General features: G+C 38.4%; 1 protein-coding gene and 1 pseudogene across 10 annotated transcripts in view; both read right to left on the reverse strand.

Moving 5' to 3' along the window:
• Positions 1-20610, reverse strand: part of NRG3 (neuregulin 3) — a 1060434-nt gene that overhangs the window by 185420 nt on the left and 854404 nt on the right. The gene's annotated exons all lie outside the window — the stretch shown is intronic.
• The window catches only part of LOC132685576 (ruvB-like 1), a 45515-nt pseudogene continuing 28057 nt past the window's right edge, over positions 3153-20610 (reverse strand).

Here is a 20610-nt window from a genome sequence, read left to right on the forward strand (position 1 = left end):
AATTGGTCAGTGCAGCTTACACATAAGACACTTTGGTAATTTAAAGGAACCCAGAGAAATCAAAGCATGGGCTAGCAATGAATCTTATTGAGTGTTAAATTGAATTTGTCTACTGGAACAGATAATCTGAATTTACCATTGCATCACATGAATGATATGCGCAGGAAGCAAATATCACAGGAACATATGAGCATCCTCCAGAATACTGCTCTCCTTAGAAATTCTGTGCACTCTTCAAACACTCTTCAAAGATAAGCCATGTTTGCCCCAGGTAAACAGACTTCTCACTGGCTCTCTGTCATATTTGGCTCTGTGCTGACACTCAGTAGCTTGGCAAAAGACAGCCGAAGATTCCAATTTTACATTTGCCCAAAATCTAAAATTATCAACTCTGTGGACACCAATGACACAATGATTAACCCTCACTTCTATCATATGATGATGCCTGTAATTCATTGTTGGAGGGCTTGGCAGTCTGCTAATGGCCTTCATTCCATCTGGAATATGTCAGCTCATTTTTTAAAGACAGAAAGACAAAACAAAGAGTTCTGAACACTATCTTGCCAATGTGCAAAGAAGATGATATAGAGTCACCACTTCAACTATAAGTTTTCATGTATATTTCAGTCCTATACTCTAATTCCCAGGGCATGCTGATCCCAGCATCACAGATAAAATTTCTCCAAATTCCCAAAATTAAACATGGTGTTTGGATTGACACACTTAAAGGATTTCACAAGATACATCCAGACTGTTGTCACATCTTGGAAGAATGACTTTTCTCTGTTGAACCACACTAGTCTCTGAAGAACAGGAGTATTCAGCACATACCCAGTCTTCAGGAATTAGTGTCTTAAAAGCTCTTTGTTGCATTTATTTTTATTCCACTGTTCTTCCTGTGAACAAAATGGCGATTTACCTTAGTGTAATTGCTTTTGCCCTTTCAGAAAGACTCAATCAAGTTTTTCCAGCCATCCAGCTTCCCCAAATCTTTTCACCTTAGTTAGGCATTGTTACTAGGTAACAGCCTTTCTAGCCTGACTTGCCCAGTTCCCCTGTGCATCAGTGGCCCATGCCACATCAAGTCTAACGATCTGGAGTCTGCTGAAGGTCACTGTTAAGTCAAATAAAAACATATAACTAGATGACTCCCAGTCACATTTAAAAACCTGTTTGGCTGGGGGCACCTAGATGGCTCAGTTGGTTAAGCATCCAACTCTTCATTTCAGCTCAAGTCATGATCTCACAGTTCTTGAGTTCGAGCCCCATGTCAGGCTCTCAGCTGAAGGTGTGGAGCCTGCTCATATTCTCTCTCTCTCCCTCTCTCTCTGCCCATCCCCTGCGCTCGCTCTCTCTCTCTCTCTCTTTCTCTCTCAAAATAAAGAAATAAAAAAAAACCTGTTTGGCTGGCATTTCAGGCTTTTTGATCACCTGATATTTTTCTCTTAGTTTTGATACATCTTGCTTGGTTTTCTGCAGTCTGGTTGCTAATCTATAATTTCAAAATATTTTTATGTAGAAAATAGATTGTCAGTAATATTTATGCCACATTCACCATTTTTATGACGATCAACAGCAAGAGTGCTAACATTGAGTACTTACTAAATTAAAGGCAATGGACTCAATATGTAACATGCACTTTCTCCTTCCCCACAAAATAGGGCACAGTGAATTACCTGAACTTGGAATTCAAAAATTGTTGAATGAATTAATGATACTCATTATTGGGATGCTTAATTAAGCCAAGTCAATGGTAGTGATCAAGTATGCTTCCTTTTCCTGCCTATAGGTAAAAATAATTAGGTTCATAATAATTTATCTGGGGCTTTCTCACTTATTAAAACAAACAACAAACAAACGAACAAACAAAATCCTAACCAAATCAAAGATTCCCCTCCCCACCCCATGGGCAGTAAAGATATAGAAACCCAGAGTAGTATTAGAAAAATTTTTCTAGTGTTAACTTGATTTTAGTTAACTTGAATGTAGTTTTTTAGTTGTCAGTAATGGGTTCTATAAGACAAATATTCATTACAGGGGATGATAAGGACAGAGAGATCACATCCAAGGACAAGAAAGTTAGAAAATGGGCTCGAATGTCAAAACGAAAGTAAAGAGAATCAAAGGCAAGAACTTCAATGAAGGCATTGAAGTCAAAGGTTAAATCCAAACATGGATATAAGAAATTCATTTTAGGCCTTTTCTCTGGGGCCAAGAAGTTTGTGCAGGGCCTAGCACCTCTGTCCTAAGTGTTAGCACCTGCATGGAACCAGGATCATGGCAAGAGAGAAAGTAAAAGGAGCTCAGTGAAACTCATTGAGCTCATTGAAACCACTTTTCTAGTTGAACCATTGCCAGGGATTAGACATACTTGCACTCTAAGGAGGAATCTTGATGGAACCAGCGGAAACAGCCTGTCTTTTTAGCATAGAATCCTACACAGACACTACCTGCTACAATATCCCAGTTGGCTTCCAGGAGTAGAAGGAATCCCAGAGACAATCAGTCATTGCTGTGTGGTGCATGAATCTTCCACTAGTATTGTCAGTAAGGGCTCTTGTCCTTTGTTTGAATTTCTCAAAATATTGTCTCCCACATGGCACTCCAGTTATTACAATAGACCAAAATCTTTTTACCTCCCTTACTTTCTGGACAACGGAACTCTTCTAAAGAAATACAACCTCAATAACTAAGTCCCCGCATCTTTTGTTAGAACTCTAATGCTGATTAACACTGTTGTTAACATTAATCTGTTCCATGGCATAGAGTAAGTACTGAGTAAATGACTGGCAGACTGCCCAATGATATGTTTTCTGCATGGTCATCTTGTCAATTGTTTAATTCCACTATCAAAAGGTTGACTGACCTCAAATTATCCCAAAGTTTTTGGGGACTCCCCAGTTCCTTATATAGTGTCTCTGTTACTTATTCTCCGTGTTCTAGCTGATCCTATCCCAGCTAGTCCTTCTGCCTTGAGGAGAATGGGAAAGGATGCAGGATTGAGAAATGTGACTACAAATGAAGTTGATCCTAGATTACCAAAGAGCTTGAGTTCTACATTGCAAACTTGGCCAAATCTCTGTAGGCCAGTGATTCTCAATGTGCATGTGGTGGGCTGTAGATGTATTAAGAACTCTTCATGATTCCTTCTGTCTGGGCTCAGATTTTAATAATCTGTTTCATTTCCTGTGGGGTGTACAGCATGTTCCCAATGATTATCACGTGGTCCAGAAGGTCAAGAGGGATGTCATGAGGAGAGGTGCTGTCCTCAGTATCCCTGATGACACAGATGCCTCAGTTGGATGCAAAGATGATGATGGGGGCAATAGAAGATTCCAGGTCCCAGTGCAGGTAGGTGAAACACTCGATGTCCAGCATGTGGACTTCATCAACAAAGAGCACACCTGGAACTAGCTCAGCAATACCCTGATCAATACACTTATTCACCACCTTGTTAATCTCCCCTTGCAGTTTGTCTGTGATTTCGGTCTTCTTTGGCTCCATTAACTTGCCCATCATAGACAGGATGTTTTGCCCCCCGAGGGCCATGTGTTGGCCACATCCAAGTCATGCAAGGACACATACTTGATGATTTCTTTCTTCTTGTGAATATCCCCTTTTGGTAAGGTGACACACTCTTCCACTTCAAGGTCGAATTCTGTGATGTAAGTATCATACCCACTTTTCCTCTTCACAGACCCATTGTTGGCTTCGATGTAGGTCACATATCCAGCTTCTACTCAGAGTTTCTAATAAATCTGAGTTTGTTGCTGTTGTTGCTGCAAGTGATGCTATGTGCTGCCATTAAAAAAAAATGATGAGGGGTGCCTGGCTGGCTCGACATCAGCATCAGCTCAGGTCATGATCTACAGTTCATGAGTTCAAGCCCAGTTCAAGTTCAAGTTCATGTGGGGTTGTGTGCTGACAGCTCCAGCATGGAGCCTGCTTTGGATTCTCTTTCTCCCTCTCTCTCTGTCCCTCTTCTGCACACACATGCTCTCTCTCTCTCAAAAATAAATAAAGAAACATTTTTAAAAAAATACTGACATTTTCTTTGACAGAGAGGTGCTTCTTGCCCACCATGCCCTCCTTGAAAACAAAATAGGGCCCAATGATAAGCCTCACCTTCAGAATTTAAGATACAAGGCTTGGGTCTTCTGGTCCTTGGAGCTGTAAACAGGAACCTACAAATTAGTCCGAGGGTCTCTCATAAGTATACAGCAGACAATAACAGGGTGCATCCACTCATCTCTACAGGAAATGAGAGAGGTTTTCATTGTTACTTATTTGACTAATGTCTAGATTTGTGTGAAATTCTGTTCAGAGTTTATAGTCTCTTGTGTACTGCCTTATATACATGTAAATCCAGTAATGTTTCCTCAAATTGAGACTACCTTTTTTCTCTCTTGTTTTAGTACAGAAAGGTCTTTTGTCAGTAGGATTGTTTCATTCACCTAACACTACAACTTGCTTTTATCTTGGTCTGCACCGACCTGAGTGGGTTTTGTGATGTTGCAAATATCAGGGTGCAATGTGCTATGAGGAAGGGGAAAAAGGTATTGCACATTTTTTTAAAGCAGTTACTCAAAGATACCACCTCATGCATATAAAAGAGTATTTAAAGGGCAGTGAACAGCAGTGCAGTTCTAGAGAGTGACATCTTGAACAATTTTAGGGACATTTTGAGATATTTTAATGCAGTCACAATTATTTTAATAGTTACTCTATTGTAGTTTCTAGGGACTGTCATTAAAATGCTTAATTCCTTCCATAGGGCTGAGAACAAAAACAAGCTAAGGACCTATTGCCCTCGAAGAAGGCAGAGCCAGGACAGAAACACAACACTGAGTGGTAACACTCACATTATTTTTTATGTAAATGGAACCCCCTAAACATAGTGTCCTTGTGCTACACAGCATCATTTGCAGTTGAGACAGAATGAAGTCAGAGAAGGCAAGTAAGTTATTGCAAGAGTCCATTTCAGAGGTATAGAAGGACCTGGCCCAGTAGTAGTTAAATGTGACAGGAGGGAACAGATTTGAGAAATACTTTGGAAGCAAAAATAAACAGACAGGGATGTTTGATTAAGTGGCAGCATGAGGAAAAGAACAGAGATGGATGCTTTGGGAGATAAGAATCTAAGTTCCAAGTTATAGAACTTTAGATGAGGCATAGATTAAACGCTATGTAGGTGACTTTGGACCTGGTCCATCTGAGGTGCCAGTGAGACACAGGAAAAAGGCAGCTGGCTGGTCATGCATGGATCAGGTCATGAATAGGGCATGTTAGGAATGCAGGCACATTGAAGTGTAATTCAATTTTATAAGTTGCTGCAGCCACTGAGTAGAGTGAACTAAAGAGGTAGCCAAGAGATAGCCATAGGAAATGTCCCTTTTCTGTGGCAATGACAGAGAGGAGCCCCTGAGGCAGAGCAGGAACAAGTGGCTGGATGAGAATTAGGATTGTCATCTACTGGTGGCCAGAGTAGGAGAGAGTTCCAGAAAATCAAGTGTTAAATACAACAGAATGAAAATAAAGACTGATACAAATGTTTATTTTCTTTGTGTGTGTGTATTTTTTTTCCTTTTTAGAGCTTAATTTCTCTAATCATCTCAGTCTGGAGTTTTCCTAATCTTGGTAGATTTTATTCTTTCGTACCTTCTTTATTTATCTTAGCTACTTAAAAATATGTTGGGTTGTAGTCTTCTATTGTTTTGGATGTATCTTTCTGGCATAATTGCATTGCCTGAATCATTCTGCCTTTATTTCCTCTTCCTCATAATGACTTATAATAGTTCTGTATGGAAATCGACCATGATCCATTTCTCATTCTCTTCTTCCTGCTCCTCCTCCACCTTCTGCTCCTTCTCTGGAGTCTCCTTTTACTTTTAGGAAGGTGGGTGGGTCAGAGCAGTTTTCCCAGCATTATGGCTCTGGAGCTCCCTCTCCTGTCATTTTTGCAAAGTAATAACAACAACAAAAAAATATGACCTCACATTTACTGTAATGCTTTGTCTGTTCCTTTTCCTTATTTAAAAACAACAAACAAACAAACAAAAACAAAGTTTTCTTTCCTTTGCTTCTTTGATAAGTTTGGGTTCTTTCCCATTAGTTTCTCATCAGTGTGGGTGTTTGTCCTGGAGGGAAGCTTCATTTGATTAGTTCTGAGAGTCCATGGGGCCCAGACTGCCCCAGCACTTTCAAATCTCACTGCAGAGCTCTTGGCCTCACCCACAAAATGACTAAGCTACTACTCTATGGTGGACCCAACAGGCTTCCAGAAGGAGTCTGGCAATCTGGGGCTACAGTGGGGCTTTAGAATCTTCTTTTAATATTAAATTCATGAAGATTTTGCAGTGATATCCATAATTCGTGTTTGTTTTATTAACCGCATAATGTTTTCAATGTCTTATTGGGTAGAACTTATACTTCAGAAGGATGCAACATGTCCCATGACCTCACATGAGCATGGGAGCACACATGTAACCCTGTTTGACAAGCTCATAGGTCTGTCTTAGAGTTCTCATTACAGTTGTGGGGGACACTGACCAGAGTTCAATGGGAAGAATTATGTATGCTGCTTTTAAGAACATACATAAATAGAGGCGCCTGGTGGCTCAGGCAGTTGAGCGTCCGACTCTTGATTTCAGCTCAGGTCATGAACCCTGGGTGGTGGGATCCAGCCCTGCATTGGGCTCTGTGCTGAACGTGGAGCCTACTTAAGATTCTCCCTCCCTCTCTCCCTCTCTCTCTCTCTCTCTCTCTCTCTGCCCCTCTCCGCCTATCTCTTTCCTTCTCAAAAAAAAAAAAAATATATATATATATATATATATATACACAACTAAACATGCATTCTTTGGTAAAGGAAACGAAAGGGATGAGACTTCAGAGAGAAACATAATTGAAGGAAAGAAGGAACTTCTTTTAGAATTAAGAAGAACATAATATATATTTTTAAGTATAAGAGGTGAAATAAAATGGCAAATATTGAATAAAGTATAGTCAAAAGAATAAAATACAAAATAATTTTTAAAAAGCTTTTTATAAAGGGATTAGTTCTGAAGCACACACACACACACCCAATACCTCCTCCCTTGAGATACCAAATGATCATCAAACATTTGTTTGAAGATCTTCAGTAATGGGGAGACAGTTACTCCAGACAAGACTAGCTACAGAGAGGTCTGCACTTTATCGATTAGAAGACTTTCATTTCCTGCATTTTTTACACATGCAATTTATTCCCTCTTTCTCAGTGTCAGCTGTGGAGAAGAAATTAATTTCTGTCTACATGATGGTTAACCTGGAGAAACGTGAGATTTCAATAGAAAAAGAAGTGAAGATTAGTTCTCTTTTGTCCAGCACCAATGACACATTTGGATGAGTAACCACTATTGTGAACATAAGAGAGATACATTAGAGGAAGAAAGTATGCAGAGATGTAAAGGTTGACAGAGGAAAAGAATTACAAGTGAAGATTTATGCTAGCTGAGCTGATCTGCTCTGGCAAAACTATTATTCTAAAAATGTGTTTGTTTGAGCCCAAGATCCATTTTATGAGAGCTGGAAGTCTAAGCTTGAGGGCAACATAGTAGGTTCTACACAAGAGCCCATTTGGTCTGCAGCCAAATTCAGCTCTTAGGAATGTGGCAGTGCCTACAATTAATACTTTTTCTTCTGTTTATTAAGCACTGTATTTAGTCACAAAGCTTTAGCCTTTAGGGAGTAAACAGAGTAAACAAATGAGCAAGATTAGGCTTTTATTAAACCAAAAATTGCATTGCTCAGCTGAATAAGCACCAATTTATACTTACTAATGAGATAACGCTTCAGGCCAAGGAATGCATTTTGGTTATATGGAAATTCAATCTGATTAGTTAACACCAAAGTTTTGGAGAGTATAGAGATTCATTTCCTACCAGACTCCCATGACGTTAGTTCTATATTTTGAAACTCACATGGAACCCAAGGGATGATTTGTGGGAAAGAGCAGGGATTTCATCATGGATTTGTGGAATCTGATTTTTTTTTTCCACACACAAACAAAAATTATGGGTAACATTTTGAGCAAGATGGCATATTGAATTTGTTATTTGAGGGATTTTCCTATACTCTGAACATATAACAAGGAGGCACAGAAGTAAAAAACAGAAAAGCAAAAGACAGCTGGGCTAACATCAAGAAAACACAAATATGCAGAATAGAAACACAGAGTGATATTCACAGCTGAAGACTATTCCAGGCAGTTTGGGGAACAGAGGCAGGAAGTGGTAGCTGAAGAGTTCAGCTATTATAAGTGAAAAAAAGGGACAGAAAATGTAGTGTACTGTATTATGACTACAGCAAATTACTCATTAACCGTCTTGGGAGAAAAATCCACTTTTCTGTTATTAATGTGAGACTTCACCTTATGACTTGCTCAAGCCAAAGCAATGTAAGCAAAAGTGATATGACTCTTTGTAGAAGAAGCTTTAGGAGCCAGTGACCAGTTATCCATATTCCCTTGACCAAGAAATAGAAAATCCCATCTGCCAAGGTCTCCAAATGAAGGTGATAAAGAAACATAGTCACCGCACCCAGAGCAGACATTAATGTAAATGAGAAATGAAAAAAATTTTTTTTAAATGCCAGAGAAACAGTGGGGTCATTAGTCATCGAAATATAACCTATGCTATTCTGATCAATGCCTGGATCAGTGAAGGTTAGAAAATGATGGGTTGAGGAGAGTGTGTCACTGCATACTTCCCAGAGTTCTAGTGTTTAGGTAGCTACATACCCAAGGAGATGACAGCCAGAGCCTCACAATAAGACACAAACAGATGCCTCCTGGTTGGTGACTAATCTGCCATACCCCTAATGCAGGTAGCATGGTCGTGTCCAATCACACTGTAACAATGTGTGTGTGTGTGTGTGTGTGTGTGTGTGTGTACTACAGGTTAAGGTTTTTGTAAGCAGGAAAAAGTCAGCATAAACAGAAAGGAAAAGTGAAAATGAAGGAAAACAATATCCCACTCAAAAATGAGTCAATAAATCCAAATTCCAAAATTCATGATGAAATGCAGTGCTAAAGTTACAACCATCACATCCAACACACAGAAGGGGAATTAACTCCAGATGGAATGACAATTTTTTTGAGTTATAGAAGACTGCTTTAGGAGAAAACGTTTTTTTTTTTTAAGTTTAGTTTTCAAAAAAAAAAAAGGAATTGTAAAACAAAAATGATGAGAAATACAAACTCTGATTTTACAGGTAGATTTTGGAAAGAGCAAATCAAATATACAGAGGATGGTAAAACTTCATTATGAAAAAAAAACCTGGTTGCGGTATAAGAAAGGCTTGTAAGTTAGAAGATAATATTTAAAATTTCACTCAGAATGCAATAGCAAGACCAGTACCAAGAAAATATCATATGAGAGAGATGAAGAATAGATTAAAGACTCCAAGATGCAGCAAAAGAAACTCTAGAAGGTTAGAAAAAAAAAGGAATGACAGAGGAGCAATATTTGAAGAAATAATAGAAAAAAAGATTTTCAGAATTAAAGAAGATATAAATCAAATTTAAAATGCCCTTTGAACATCTAGCAGAAAAACTGAAGATAAATTCACATCAAGATGTGTTTTGCTGAATCTCTAGGAATATTTAAAATCTAGGAGAGAAGTAACTTCCAAGGTAAGGACCTCCAAAACACCACTCCTCCATAAAATCTATGAAATTATAAATTATAATTTGCTAAAATTATAAAAAATAAACTTTTCCAAAACTCTGAAAATTAACCCAAGGCTTGGTAAGAACAGCAAGCTTTCTCATTTTAACCAGCTCTATTCTCATCACCTACTCATGGCTGTGGCAGCCTTAAGAACTAACATCTAGCAATCATGGAAGCTGGGATAAAAAGAAACCCAGCAGCCACTGGAAGAAGTGGAAAGGGTTTTCAGATCCCCAGAAATCCAGAACTAGAAAATTATCACTATTTGGCTTGTCCCACACATAGGACTACTCTTTATTTGACCTGGCTCAGAGCTTGTTTAGCAAGGAAAACCCTGTGCCTAGGGAGTTTGTCAAATCAATTAGCTGCAATTGTTCAACATTGATTGTGGTTGCCTGAGGCAGCAACACAAGCTGGCCAAAGACTTAAGAAGAAAAAGGGGGGGTGGGGGGAGGGGAGAAGTATCCATTAAGGCATTGAAGATTTCCATCAAGTTCATGGGGATCTAGAATGCTGTGCATATGTGTAAAGCTGTGCACAAGATCTGAGAAGACCTAGACTGCTCATCTCTGGCTGATAGTGAGCCTTTTGCAAGAGCAAGAGGTGAAGGCAATTGCAGGGTTGCAAAGTATCTTGTAGGGGCATCGGAGTCTTGTTCCAACACATACATGGGTCTTTGGCAAAGGAAGGGAGAGTTGTTGATTCAAGATATTTAAGGACATCTCTGTAAAAAAAATAGCTGGTTATTAAGTTAATGGTGAAGAGACTTCAGTGACAGCACAGGATAAAGAACTTTAAAGAAATATTCCTTAATAAGTCAGTAACCATACATCACTATTAAAAAGTTATCCCCAAAGTTTATGTATTAGCTATCTATCTATCTACTTATCTATCATCTAATTTTCTTCTTGTGATAAGAAGATTCAAGATCTACCCTTCCCAGCAACCTTCAAATATGCACTACAATACCATTTTATAGTGTATATGTGATGAGTCATACACTGTACACTTGAAACTAATATAATGTTGTAAACCTGCATTAAAATATTATACCTGATTTTTAAAAAAAGAAACAAAAAGAAAAAAATATATTCCAAGTAAGTCACCAAACAAACAAAACACAGTAATGAGCAGCAGTAATGAAAAAACTTGCAGATGAGGCTGAATCTGATTCCCAGGGTTGCCACCTTATGTTATTTAAAATGTCCAGCTTTCAGGAGCGCCTGGGTGGCTCAGTTGGTTAAGCGGCCGACTTCAGTTCAGGTCATGATCTTGTGGTCCGTGGGTTTGAGCCCCGCGTTGGGCTCTGTGCTGACAGCTCAGAGCCTGTTTCAGATTCTGTGTCTCCCTCTCTCTGACCTTCCCCCATTCATGCTCTGTCTCTCTCTGTCTCAAAAATAAATAAACGTTAAAAAAATTTTTTTAAATGTCCAGCTTTCAGCTTTCAGACTAGAAAGTACGGCTCATAAAAGAAAAAAAGCAAAATGGTTAATAGAAATCTGAGTGAGCCCAGATATTGGACTTAATAAAAAAATTTTAAGTCAGTAAGCATAAATATATTCAAGGAACTACAGAAACCTCTATCAAAATAATTAAATGAGGGGCGCTTGGGTGGCTCAGTCAGTTGAGCAACCGACTTCGGCTCAGGTCATGATCTCACAGCTTGTGAGTTCAAGCCCTGCATTGGGCTCTGTGCTGACACCGCGGAGACTGGAGCCTGCTCTGGATTCTGTGTCTCCCTCTTTGTCTGCCACTAACCCACTCGCATTCTGTCTCTGTCTCTCTCAAAAATAAATAAACATTTTAAAAAATAATAATAATTAAATGAAGTCTGAGAACAGTGTTTCACAAAATAGAGACTGTAAATAGTGATGTAGAAATTACAAAAAGAATCAAATGGAAAATATGTCATTGAAATGTGCAACACCTGAAATGATCAATTCACTAGAAGCCTTTGACAAGAGATTTCAGTAGGTAGTAGAAAAAAGTAAGGAACTTGAAGATAACTCAGTTGACACTGTTTGAGGAACAGAAACAAAAAAAGAATGAGAAAAAAAGAGCCTCAGAAACCTGCAGGACCCCATACATCGTACTGGCATATGCAAAATTGAAGTCCCACAAGAAGAGGGAGAAAATGAAGCAAAAAAGTATTCAAAGAAATAATGACTGAAAAACTCACCAGATTTGTTGAAAACATTAATTTACATAGGGCAGAAGTTCAATGAACTCCAAGTAAGATAAACCTAAAGAGATTCTAATATCTCATCCAGGAAGTAGGAAGCTGCACATGTAACTACAATTTTCTATTCTCTTAAGTAATTCTTCTGAAGTAAATATTGTAAAATATTACTTGATGTTATTTGATACATTTGATAAGTGTAGGTGGTGGGTACACATGCATGCCTTCAGGGAATAACATACTTACATACTTAGTTGCTGGTTCAAACAGAAGCCTTAATACATATTATTTTCTCCTTTTTCTTTTCAAATGACAAATATTTTATTCTCCTTTAGGACACAACAGCATCAAGGAAGTTCTGGTAATTTCTTGTCTTTATATAATTCTATTTGTTGATAGTCATAACACAAGATCAACCAAAAACTTCTCCTAGTGAATAATTTCAGTTTCTCTTACTCTCAAGCAAGGAAGCAACAGTAACAATGCTAGATTATTTAATTGCAACCAAGAACAAACACAAAATGTATAAAGTGTGATTACTGTTGCTTGAGCAACTTTCTGAACTCATTTTATAGGAAGTACTCTTAAAATTCTTAAGCAATTTTCAACTCTATTTCTTTAGCTATATGATTCTGTCTGTGGTTGTATGGCATAAGAAAAATGCCACTTTCCTGAAGTCTAGGTTTGTTATACCTGGAGTACCTGAGTGGTTCTCCCCAGTCTTGTGGCCTGTACAAGAATTCAAAACAGCCAGTGATGCAGAATGGTCTTGACATTTGTATTTGAGTTTTGACATTCAGATATTTGATACTCATTCTTCATTCCTACACATTGAAAGAAGGGTTGTAACAAGCAAGATCAGGCAATGCCAGGTGGACCCCAAGGAGCTGCAGAATGCCAATTTCAAACTTAGGCCTACCTAAGCAGTTGCAGCCAGGATTTGAAACTGCAGATGAATAATGTCTGTGTGGACAAAGGAAACTGTTCAGTCTCATTTTAGAAAAAAACTAAAGAAAACAAAACAAAACAAACAGGTGCATACCTATTGTATTTGCCTATCCCTATAAACTAACTGTCTACTTCCTGAAATGCCTTTCTGTAACTTCTAAGTCCCAGGAAATTCCTCCTCCTTTTTCAAAGTGCAGCATCTCCCCAGACTACTCCTGGTTTACCTACACATTATAACTGCCCTCTTCTTTATGCATTTATAGCATGATATACTCATGTAGGGTCCTTTAAAATGGATTGACTGCTCAAGAAGCACTTTGTTAGGTCATGAAGATGAAGCTGTGAATGAGACTCGATTTTGCCCTTACAAGCTAGCAAAGGGCATAACTATGGTAATTGGCCACTGCAGTGGGGTGGAGTGCATACTGTTCTGAAAGAAGTCAGGGAGGGTGCAAAATCACTGTGGCATCCCTTAGTTCTGAGGCTGAGGAAGAGCTGCAGACTCAGTCCTGAAATGAGAGCCAACACTTAGAAGTAAACATACAAAAAAAGAAATGTATGTGTGGAGGAGAGATGGTTGGAGGAGGGGGTTGAGTGTTCTGAGCAAAGACAGAAGCATGGCCCTAGCTCCAAAGATGCAAAAAGTATGGCATATCTAAAAGGTCACAGACAATTCTGAATGGCTTGTTTGGAGAAAAAGAAGATACATCAGGAGAGTTGGAGTTAACAAAGCAAGCAGGATAGAGATGTGAGAGGTATTTGAAATACTAAAATGACACTTGTAAGTGTTTTTGTTCATTTGTTCATTTTGATGTGTTTGTCCTGATGCATCCACTCCTATCTTAAAATAACAGATATTCTGACTTTTCTTTTCTCATAGTACATGCACTTCAGGAAGGATTGATTAATCCAGCCATTAGAAAAGAGGGGTAAGAGGAAGCCTATCTGGCCCCATCACACACTCAAGAGTTAATACTTAGAAAGACTTATCAGAATGAAATTCAGGACTTGTAGACTTTTTGATTGGTGTTTGTGTGTGTTCGGTGGAGAGGTAAGAGAGGGTGTAAAGATATTGTCCTTGTTTGGGGAGCATGAACCTGAATATGACAGCTCAAGAAAACTGTCAGCCATCTTAGAAATATTATGAGAGAGCCAATCAGAAGAATCAAAGCCAACCAGAGACCGGTTCTGGTTGTGTGTTTTGAGCTGGGAATACAGCCTTCCCTGAAGGCTCTGACCTTTGCAGTTATATAAGCCAAAATACAGGATTTATTGATTATTTGTTGAATTTTATCTTCTATTACATGTAGCAGAGTCCTAATTGCTAAGGTCTGTTTAGGGGCATTGATTTTATCTTAGAGCAATGGGCATTAACGGACAATTTTTAAGTCAAGAGTAACAAGAATGTGTGTTTTAGAAAGACAGCCTTAACCACTTGTGTGAACTAGATGGCATAGACTCATTATTCTTTATTTCTCCCATCTAAGTACAACTACAAACCCTATCTATGACACAGCAGGCAAACATAGGAGGACAATGAAAGGTGGAAAGAGGAAGGCAGACTGGCTAGGGACCACAGGACTGGAGGAACAACACTGCGACAATTCCCAACATCTTCCAATTCCCACTCCAATCCCCACACCACCAGCAGATCAAGTCCTGGCATCTCATGAATCCCAAACCATAGGAGAAAGCAGCCCAGGTAGGCCCCTTCCTTCCCTGATTGAACTGGAGTCCTGGAAACAAGAAGCCAAGGAGAGTCCTCTCTGCCCCCGGGACTTGAGTCCCTTTCCCCCCTCCCTTCCTTCCAGAGACACTGGACAGCCAGCCCAGGTGGCCCAGAAGCTCAGGCAGGGATTAAATCAGGGCTCATAGACAAACAGAGGCCAGATTGGAAAATGCTCTCCCAGGACCTAGAGAACAGGGAAGTCCAGCCTGGGGAAATATTTTTTGCTTCACATATGGCACCAGCAGGGATCAGCAGAGGACCCAGTGCTACCGGGCAAACAAAGCAGATGAAAAATAGCATCTCAAAACCTCTGAAAATTAAGTTGTCATTAGAACTGTAGCTCAAAAAAGTAGGTCAGTATCTGCACGCTAAGTATAAAAAAGGGATTGCTTGTGAAAATAAAGGATTTTACTAGGATCCAGAGTTTCCCAACCTTATAGCCAAAATGTCCAGGTTTTAATGAAAAAGCAATTGTCATACCAAGAACTAGGGAAATCATAGCTTGAATGAAAAAAAAAATAGACATGACACAGACATTAGAATTATTTGACAAGGATTATAAAGTAGTCATAAAATTGCTTCATTGTGCAACTACAAATATCCTTGAAACCAAAAATCTCACTAAAAAGTAGAAAATATAAAATAGTAAAAGTAAAGTTATAGAACTGAAAAATGCAATAACCAAAATTTAAAAAGGCATTGGAGGACTCAGAATGAACACTATATAAGAAAGAACCAGTAGGCTTGAAATGAGGCTAGAAGGACATCCCTGTGTATAGATTAGAGACCAGCAAGACTTGAGGGGCTGTTTGGGACATTATACTAATAATCCAATGACAGTGGATGGTGGTCTGAAACGAAGTAGTAGCATTGAAGGAAGAATTAGATTTGTGAAGTGGTTTGGATGGAGTATATATAAACTTTAGTGGTTTATTTGGACATGGGTGTAAGAAAAAAAAAAGGAGAAATTGAAGGTGAATCCCAACAGAGTGAATATTGATATAAATGCCAGAGGAAGCAGAATGGGTTTGGGAGGAAAAAACATTCATGAATGCAGTTTTAAATATTCTTCATTTGAGATATTACTGAACAGGACACTTTGGTATCTTGGTCACTTATGTTATAATACAGTAATCAACTGACCTCTTTGTTGAATCAGGAGAAACTAGCTAAGCACCCAGCATTAGGGGGACATTAGCAAGTTTTATGAGTAATGGAATGAAAAAGTAAGTGAGTAAGTTGACATCCTGTAAGTTCTAAGAACAGTTTTCCTCTCACCATGGACCATCATAGATAGACAAACTCACATAATTGCTACACCTCTAAAGATCAGCTAGACTGTTGGGATATCAAGAGTCCACAGGTAAACGAGCCTGACCAGCAAATGTGAGCTATCATTACATACCCCAGAAAGGAACCCAAGCTCACCAACTGTAGATCTATCATTTAAATCCAGATACCACAGGCCAACAGAATAAAATATTGGCCTTATTTTTATGTCTTCTTTTTTATTTTTTAACATTTGAAAACACTTTATTTTTTACCACCAGAAAGAATACCTCATATATATGACTAAATCAAATCATCAAAGATGAAAATTCATCAATTGTCTATCATATTTTAGCTCATATTGCTTCTATTTTCTTCAAGATGAACAACTTGTTTGAGAAGAAAAATAATGAAACTCTGGGAAAAGTGTGTCAAATTCTGTAATGTTAATCTATCTGGCATGCTTTGCTCTATCCTAATTAATTCAGTTAGATATACTGAGACCCTTGCATGATCTTCCATTGCTATCCAGGAGCCAAGGGAAAATCCTTGGATCATCAATTCTAGAATATTTGCCCTACAAATCAGCAGATAGAAGTCCTTCTACTAGACCTAGCTCTCAGGGAGTCCATGCCAAGGTCTCACTCGACACCTTTAAGAAGAAACTACTAATTTCTTTTGCTCCTCATTCTCATAAATATCTCATTGGAGAGACCCAAACTCAATTTTCCCTAAAGATCTTGAGTAGTCTGTTCCTTCATATAGTACACAAAAGACAGTCTTAATTTGTACTCCAGCTGGCTCTAAAAAGACAAAGAGTTTCTTGCCAGCCTTATCGTGAGACGGGTATTGATCTCAGCCTACAGTGCCACTCAACTCTGTCCTTCTGAAGTTAGGGCCTACTTAACAATGCAATGTGTTCTGATTGCCAGAACACATTCCTAGTGTTTTATTCTTTTCACCTCTGGTCAGAGGGCTTTTTAGTCTTCCCTTCCTGCTTCAAGAATGTCCCTCAGATGCAGAGAAAGAGGAACCCTTTTGCACTGCTGGTGGGAATGCAAACTGCTGCAGCCACTCTGGAAAACAGTTTGGGGGCTCCTCAAAAAATTAAAAACAGCACTACCATGACCCAGCAATTGCACTACTAGGTATTTATCCAAAGGATACAGGAGTGCTGTTTCAAAGGAGCACTTGCAACCCAATGTTTTTAGCAGCACTATTGACAATAACCAAAGTATGAAAAAAGCCCAAATGTCTATCAACTGATGAATGGATAAAGAAGATGTGGTATATATACATATATACGCAATGGAATATTACTCAGTCAGCAAAAAGAAAGAAATCTTGCTATTTGCAACAATGTCGATGGAACTAGAATGTATTATGCTAAGCAAAATAAATCAGTCAGGAAAAGACAAACATTGTATGACTTCACTTGTATGTGCAATCTAAGTTACAAAAGACGAACATAAGGGAAGGAAAGCAAAAATAATATAAAAACAGAGAGGGAGAGAAACTATAAGAGACTCTAAAATACAGAGGACAAACTGAGGGGTGTTGGGTGGGGGGATGGGCTAAATGGGCAAGGGGCATTAAGGACACTGGTTGGTTGGGATGAGCACTGGGTGTTATAGGTAAAGTGATGAAACACTAAATTCTATTCTTGAAATCGTTATTATATGTTAACTAACTTGGATTTAAATTAAAAAATAAATAAGTAAATAAAAAAGAATGTCCTTCAGCTCATCTGGAAGAGGGACCTAAGCTACCTCCTAAAGGAGACATATTTTTACACAAACCAGTGGTTCCATTTGTATTGGTCATTTTATTTTTCTTTATTTTTCTTTTTTTTTAATGTGAAATTTATTGTCAAATTGGTTTCCATACAACACCCAGTGCTCATCCCAAAAGGTACCCTCCTCAATACCCATCACCCACCCTCCCCTCCCTCCCACCCCCCATCAACCCTCAGTTTGTTCTCAGTTTTTAAGAGTCTCCTATGCTTTGGCTCTCTCCCTCTTATATTGGTCATTTTATAAGACTATTCTCATATTAGGCATTTGAAGAAAAACATGTTCCAGAAATAGAGCCCAGTGTAAAAATGTGGTTTTGTCCACATTTAGGTTTTAAAAAATGGGGTCATCACTGGAAATAGTGTTTTGTAAGCTATGCTCAGATTCTCGAAACACCTACCCATTTTTCTCAAATACTTGAGCAGAAAAAAGAAAAAAAGAAATGGAAACTTTGAGAGGCTTTCCTAAATCATTATAATCATTAAAATTCAAAACTTTCACATTTATAATTTAATGTAGTTAAAATACCATGCATATTCATACTGCTATTTGATATTCATGTTAATAAAATGATGTAAATAAAACAAATAAGAGTAATATAATGACTCATTTTTATTCTATTTATTAAAGAACCAGAGTTCATGGTTGCTTTATATAGATTTACATCTTGTACTAGTTGTAGAATATTTCATTTTTTAAAAATCTTTTTTTCCAATTTTTAAAAATCTTATTATTGCTAAATTATAATTGCAGGATTAAAACCTTGTAAAAATGAAGGCTGTGTCTGCATCATGTTATAAATTAGCTGGCTTCTAATTCAGGCAAAGCAAATTCTTCATCAAAGGAATCTTAACCATTCTCAAGTACTGCATTATTTACATGTTTATGAATGCAAAAATGTTGTGTAACAAAAAATGAGTTCAAGAGTACCAAAACAACCATTACATTTGGTAATACACATACAATTTAGAAAGAATTATACCAATCCATGCATAATAGAGGAGAAAAGAGAGACTCAAACTTTTTGACTTAAGCTAATATGTTTTATATTCTGACTTTCCAGAGCTGGGACTTAAAATTTAGTCTTATAATCCTGGTCTGCCTCACTGTGAGGAATAAATATACATCAAAATCAATAATCCAACTCAGATATATCCTAAATAAATATTATAGTGACAAGAACTGCTTTACTCCAATTATATTTAAGGAAAAAGATATTCCAGAATATCTTTCAATACTATAATAGTTTCTTGTAGTTTTTGAAAATTATACAAACCTATTTAAATTGTTTTAATGTTTATTTATTTTTGAGAGAGAGAGACAGAGTGCAAGTGGGCAAGGGGCAAAGAGGGAGACACAGAATTCAAAGCAATCTCCAGCTCTGAGTTGTCAGCACAGAGCCTGACACAGGGCTCAAACCCATGAACTGTGACATCATGACCTGAGCCAAAGTCAGACAGACCCTTAACTGACTGAGCCACTCAGGCACCCCTACTGCTGCTGTAGTTTGAAGGTTGCTCTCCCAAAACTCCAGTGGAAATCTTAATACCCATTGTGATGGAATTAGGAGGCACGGCCTTCGGGAGGTGCTTAAATCAGAAGGGTAGAATTCTCACAACTGGAATGAGTGCTTTTATATAAGAGACCCCATAGAGCTCCCTAGCCTGTCCACCATGTGAGGGTACAATAAGAAGTCTACAACCAGCAAGAGGGCCCTCTTCCAACAAATATCCTGATCTTGGACTTCAAGCCTCCAGAACTGTGAGAAATAAATTTCTGTTGTTTATAAGCTACCCAGTCTCTGGTGTTTTATTACTCTAGCCCAAACAGACACAATTCAACACAGAATTCATTAGAGGGCACATCTGAAATTTCAGTCAAATGATTAAGGTCTTTCGAAAGTATATTTTCTCTAGTTATCAGCCAATGTCAGTAGGAAGTATGGAAACGAGGATTTCAAATACATAAATAGGCTCAGTTTCTGCAGTAGTGTTTGAGGTATTCTAGGGTGAGAGCACAAAAAGAAAAAAAAAGAAGCCATATGCAAATTATGTAATATCATAGTGTGCTATGCATCAAAAATTAGAATTAGCTCAGAAAAACAAACAAAAAACCTTAAAATGCTTGGTAATGATAATCATATCTCACAGGTTGTTTCTGTTTTCTCTATGTGTTAAAATGTTCTGCATAATTTAGATATGATTTAGAGGATTTCATCTTTAGCCTTAAAAGCTGACAAAGGTGATGTCATATTTGTTTGTTAGAATGTCATTTTTGGGGGGCGCCTGGGTGGCTCAGTCGGTTAAGTGTGCGACTTCGGCTCAGGTCATGATCTTGCGTCTATGAGTTCGAGCCCCGCGTCGGGCTCTGTGCTGATAGCTCAGAGCCTGGAGCCTGTTTCAGATTCTGTGTCTCCCTCTCTCTCTGACCCTCCCCCACTCATGCTCTGTCTCTCTCTGTCTCAAAAATAAATAAACGTTAAAAAAAATTTAAAAAAAGAATGTAATTTTTGGGGTTGCTTGGGTGGCTCAGTCAGTTAAGTGGTTGACTTCTGCTCACGCCATGATCTCATGGTTCGTGAGTCTGAGCCCCGCATCCGGCTCTGTGCTGACAGCTCAGAGCCTGGAGCCTGCTTTAGATTCTGTTTCTCCCTCTCTCTCTCTGCCCCTCCCCTGTTCACACGCTGTCTCTCTCTCCTTCAAAAATAAATAAACATTCAAAACAAAACAAAACAAAAGAATGTCATTTTTGTTAGTGATTGCTTTCTAAGGTATAGGATCTTTTTTTAATTTTTAAGTTTATTCATTTTTGAGACAGGCAGAGAGAATGAGTGGGGGAGGGGCAGAGAGAGAGGGAGAGAGATAATCCCAAGCAGGCTCTGCACTGTCAGCACAGAGCACGATGTGGGGCTTGAAGTCACAAACTGTGAAATCATGACCTGAGCCGATATCAAGAGTCAGACACTCAACCGACTGAGCCACTCAG

The sequence above is a fragment of the Panthera onca genome, chromosome D2, assembly GCF_046562875.1.
Source record: "Panthera onca isolate mPanOnc1 chromosome D2, mPanOnc1 haplotype 2, whole genome shotgun sequence".
NCBI classification, from domain to species: Eukaryota; Metazoa; Chordata; class Mammalia; order Carnivora; family Felidae; genus Panthera; species Panthera onca.